Consider the following 6,000-nt stretch of genomic DNA (forward strand, 5'->3'; position numbering starts at 1 on the left):
TTTTATACCCTAGGATTAGAAAAATTGAAATTACAATAGACTTGACAGCACTGAAACCACCTATAGAATATTGTAGTGATGTGAATTTTAGATTCGATTTAGACTACTCATCACCGACAAGAGTAGGAAGAAAACCACTACAAGCAATGGCAGTAGCAGCCTTTATGGCAGGAGCAATTTTAGGTGGAATAATGGGTGGAGGAGTATCAGCAGCAATGATAGAACCAATAAAGGCAGAAATATACCACATACAAGAAGTAAATAAGAAAACAGCAGAAGCTTTAGCAGCTATATCAAATTCTATAGATGGCATGCATACACTAATACAAACTATGCAAGGCGAGATAAAAATGTCACAAGACCTTTATAAGGAGCAATTCTCCTATCAAGCAAAACTTATTAATACTAACCATAACATGATGATGTGTCAAATGTATCGAACTCAAGTCAGTAATATGAATAATGAATTAAATAGTTTATTTAGCACAGGGTTAGGGAGAAGAACAAGAGAATATCAAAGTATACTAAACCCTGAATATGAAAGCTCATGTACAGATGGATTATGCAATATACATTTAGTACAGATCTTCTTACAAAATTCATTTTCAGCATATCATTCCAAGGCGATACCACAGCTATATACTGAAAGAACAGGAGTATCAGAATGGAACCACCAATACTTAGTACCCATAGACCATTACTTATGGACCAATATGAATGACACACCAGTGTACATACCATTAGAAGACTCCATATCATTAGGAGCAAATACATACGTTTATCCACATCTACCAGAAAGCACACTTGAAACTAGTCAATTAGCAGTAACTACTATCACACAGTCACTAGAAGATACAGGAGATTACACTTTCTTGATATGTGCTAAATATTTACCTACTTTAGTTAGCTGCATAAATCTTAATGAAACCACAATGAATGATGGTATCACAACATTCAATATTACAGAATCAGGATGCTATATGGTACACAACTGTAGCATCTTACAAATGAATTTCACTAATTATGATGGTAAAAACATAACCAAACAAAGAGTGACCACATTAACACTAGAAGAAAAACATTATTTTGATGGCTCACACTTATTTAATGACCCAACAGAATTAGAACATCACCAAACATTTGTAAAACAAGCAATGGAGTTACAACACATTGCAGATTTCAATCAGAAACAACTAGAATCCATACATAACAAAATTAAAGAACAAGATGCAGCCATACATACATCACAAGCACAAACACACAATCTAGTGAATCTGTTAAGAACAAATACATACATACACAAGGACTGGGCGAAACAGATGCAGAAATGCAGCTTTTGGGATTATTTAGGCAGATTAGTCAGATTAGATCTAATATGTACACCAATTTACACATGGTGGCATTGGATAAAGTTAGCAACCTTTTGGTTTTTAGTAATTTTAGGGATAAGTATTGCTTTATGTTTGTCTGAAAAAATCAAGTGCTTGATAATAACTCCATGCTTAAGATGTCTTACAGGAATCAAGTAACAGGAAACCCACTTTGGAATCCATCAGGCAGACGCTTCGATTTACTTAGTAAAAATGGAATGAGTAATTTACTATATACCACATACCAAAAATATATGGAACCATTGTCTGATATTTTCTATAGAATAGGTATATTATCTATGGCAGGAACGATACAGGGATGCAAATACTGCACCCATAAATATGCAATGTTCTACCTATCAGAACCAGGTGAGGTAGACAACCTCCCAATGCTCTTGATGCACTTAACGTTCCACTTGACAATAGAAAGAGGTATACATGATATGAGATTAATTGGAGATGGATACATGAGATATTATGGAACCATGCAATCTAGTATATATAGGGTGAATGGAATGTATAAAATACACAGAAATAACATGGATGCAGCCCTACATATAAGCGCCGCTTTAGCTGCAGCATATGTGGGCCGCGGTAATCACAGACTATATGAAACATATAGAACATGGCTAAAACATAATCCTGATGAAGCAATAATAAGCATTGATAAAGATTTCCTGAATGACCCACAGTGGGAAACAGGAGAACCAATGTATTTACAAAGCATATGTACTAGAATATTGTGTAGAGATTTTGTTATAGATGTGTTAAAAGAATTTGCAGCTTATAGCACTTGGTTGAAGTTATATAATGCATATATAGAGAAAAAACATAAAAATAAACCACCTAGAATGAGAAGGATAAGAATGCTAGGATTAACAAATTAGGATAATATATTGTAAATTCCCAGGCTGCGACCTCATGTGATGCCTTTTATGTTGAAGACATTTCAGGCATCAGGGGATGGAATGTAAGGAACACATGTAAGGCCTAGGGTGAACAACCCTGGTCAGGAGTGATAAGCAATAGAATGATGTAAGTAAACCACAAATGGAGTAGTGATAAGCTATAGACTATGTGTGAAAGTAGGGATAAGACTAGAAACCTAGCCAGGAAAGAATATAAAAGATGAAGCCTCAGACCCGACCAACAGAGCTCGTCAGGCCCTCGCGTGAGACGACTCTCCTCTGCCAGAGACGTGAGATCCTGTGCCCAGTGCAGACGTGGCTGACCTGAGGAAGGCTGACCCAAGATCCAGAGGAAAAGACGTGGCGAGTCCGGACCTGTATATCCAGAGAGGTACTCCTGCTTCCATTTGGAAGACAGGATGAATATTGCTTGTAATCTTACTGTGTGAATAAATGAGTGTTATACCAAGTCTGAATCAAGAGTGATTATTCCTCCCCCGTAACTGGGGTATGTGCTCGCTACAAATACTTTGATAACTGGGTCTTGATAGTCAGCCTTGGGCAGAGGAAATGGACAAATATGGGAATGGACATTGGGGGCTAGCTTCAGGAATACAATCTAATGATTTTTAGTAAGACAGAGGGTATCTGAGAAGGACAAGGGCTACCAAGAGTGGGAATCAGGAGAAAGACAAGGCCTGCCAGATGGGCACGTGCTCAAATGGGCTGGTGTCCTTTCAGTGTGTAGCTGTGCACATAACACTTTTGCTGGGTCAGACATCCTGGGTGTAGAGATGGGTCAAGGTCACTGGGAAGGTGTGGGCAGGTTGCCTCCAGATCCTGGGCCGAGGTCTAGAGGGAACTTTAGCACCCAAGACTTTGGTGTCTTTGTGAATTTCTCTCATAGATGCCAAAGAATGTCACTCTCAGTGGGGAGGACAATGGTGAGTTTCAAGGGCCTGGAGGCCACTCCTTCCTCCTCTGGATGCCATTAGCTGACTGTACACTTCCCAGCTGATACTAGGGGAAAGTGAGTGAGACTAGGTGAAATGGAGGTGAGATTTTGGAGGTCCTGAGAGGCTCAGTCACACCATGTTAGTTAAGGAGGATAACAGCTCAAGATGGCAGTGATGGAATATCCCAAGTGTTCCTCAGGGTGGGTGCCTGTGATGCTGTGTGATGGTGGTTGGTGGGTGCTCAAGGAACCATGGAATCCAGTGTGGGCGGTGGTCAAGGGGTAAGTGGTAGAAAGTAGAGACGTGGTGTGGAAGCTGAGGAATAGAGGTGGGTTTTAAGAACAGTGGGGGGACCTGCAGGGGCTGGTGCCTATGATGTTCATACAGTCAGTCAACAGCAAAGTTTTTAAGCTGTTTCCACAGGGAACGCTGGTCACCTCTGGGCCTGAGCTCTCAAAGCTTGACTTGGAGAACTACAACAAATGGCTTAGGCCACACAGCTAGTGTACAGAGTGGGGATTGAAATACCACCCAGAATACAGCTGAGGGGTGGCAATTTATGAAGGCTTCTCCTAGAGATTGCATCCAGATCTATGCAGTGTGGGTCAGTTGCTCCACTTGGCACAGTGGGAGCTAGGTGTGTTGTGGCATTCCTGTAAATCTCTTGTTTGAAGGCTGGGGCAGGGGGAGGTACAAGGCCATCCTGGGCTCTACAGTATATCTCAAAAAAAGGCTGGAAAAATGGCTTCACAGTTAGGGCTTGCTGCTCTAGCAGAGGACCTGAGTTTGGTTTCTAACACTCACACAGAATGGCCAACAACCACCTGCCTCCAGGTTCCTGCCTTGACTTGCCCTGATGATGGACTGTGACCCACATAGACCCTTTCCTCCCTAAGTGTACTTCTGATCATTGTGCTTATCACAGAAATAGTAACTAAACCAGGACAGTGCCTAAGGTGAGGACCAATGCCCAGCTGACCTTGACCAGCATCACCAGAAATACAAGGTGGCCCTGAGTATCCACCAGATAAGACCCTCTGCTTTCCCACAAGGACTCTTAATGGTTGGTGCCAACACACAGGGGGTTTCTGGTGTGAATGAAGAGAAAAAACTGCTTCTCATTGAACACAGCAGACACTGGTGATGTGTAGGTGTGTGTGTGTTTGTGTGTGTGTGTGTGTGTGTGTGTGTGTGTGTGTGTTCAGCACTCTGTCCTGGACTTATTTACCAACACCAGGCTCTCTACCTGGCTCCTCACTGTTCACCCTATCAGTTGTCACCCTTGGTCCCTTAATGCCTGCACTTCTATGTCATGAATGCACATCCTTTCACCCCAGATATGTGCTGAGAGTCCATGTGCAGGTAAGGGGCCCACAAGTCCTCCTGACTTGTAGTGTAATACCCATGCCTGAGACTCCCAGCAAGACTGCCAAGGAGCCAACTTCCTGTGTAAGAACAAAAGGTTTTGTTTATTCTAGCCTAGGCAGGGACCTCCCTGACACCACTTTACAGTAGGTGAAAAGAGGGAAGATCCCAGGCACTCACTTTAAGGGGTTTATAAAGGAAAGGCTTACATGCAGAATGTTATGTATCTCGGGATTGGACAAGGGTGTACCGGACAACCAGTACTTCATTTCATTTTATGGGGATGCTCTTCCACTGTGTGGATGAACTCCATTTTATAATTTTACATCATTTGATGAACATTTGGGTTTTTCTTACTGTTTAGTTATGATGAATAAGGATATAGACATTTGTAAACTAGGTTCTATTGGGAATATATCTCTGAGTAGAATTGCTGGGTCACGCTATAGTTCTGTGTTCTACTGTTTTGGAAATTGGTTAGCTACTTCTCAAAGCAGCTACATCTTTTTATCTAGATAACATCATATTAATGGTGCTTATTATTATTTAAAATATTTTTAGATTTATTTGTTTTATTATTTTACGCACATGAGTGTTTTGCCTGCATACGTGTTTATGCCCATTTTTCCTGAGGCTACAGGATGCCACAAGAAATATCACAAGAATATTTCTGCTGAGGCTAATGGTTTGGGGGCCTGGGACTGGTACTCATTCCTCTTTCTCATGTTTAACTCTTTCACAACAACTACTTAAAGACCTGGCTCTGGTTTTTCTTCCTGTGGGAAATGGTTGGTGCTGGGCTTGGAGGCCACAAGCTCCTTAGTATGTCTGTGGATTGTGCCAGCCACACAGTGGGCCTACAGTAACACATCCCACCCTTAAGCATAGGAGAGGTATCTAAATGAACTCAATTGCTACTTTTATCACCCTTAATCATAAGTTAACTATGGCCCCTAGTGATGGTGGCTGGCCAGGGCTGGGCTGGGTGGTTCTCACTTGTTTACTTCACTTCAGGTGCTCCTTGCCACGGACAGTCTTGCCATTGATGGTAAACTGACCAGAGCTCTGTGTTCTTTTCCATATGCTCTCCTGGCCAGTCTCCACAATGTGTTTTTGTGACCTTGCAGCAGAATGAAAAAGATTCATAAAAAAGGAAGGACTTGACTGTTCCTAGGTATGGTGGAGGAGAGAGTTTATTGGAGCTAAAATGAGGAGCATAGCCAGAGGCAAGGACATATGAGAGAGTCCAGGGTGGACATGACCCTGATCCTGGCCATGTGAGGAGGGAGAGGTGGGGAGAGAGAGGAAGAGCAGGGAACCAGATGCAGAGCCAGAAGGCCTAAAAGAGGAGTAAGCAAAATGAGGGGACTATATAGGGAAGGTCATCTGGGGGAATGTCAG

The sequence above is a fragment of the Peromyscus eremicus genome, unplaced genomic scaffold (genome assembly GCF_949786415.1).
Source record: "Peromyscus eremicus unplaced genomic scaffold, PerEre_H2_v1 PerEre#2#unplaced_46, whole genome shotgun sequence".
Lineage (NCBI taxonomy): Eukaryota > Metazoa > Chordata > Mammalia > Rodentia > Cricetidae > Peromyscus > Peromyscus eremicus.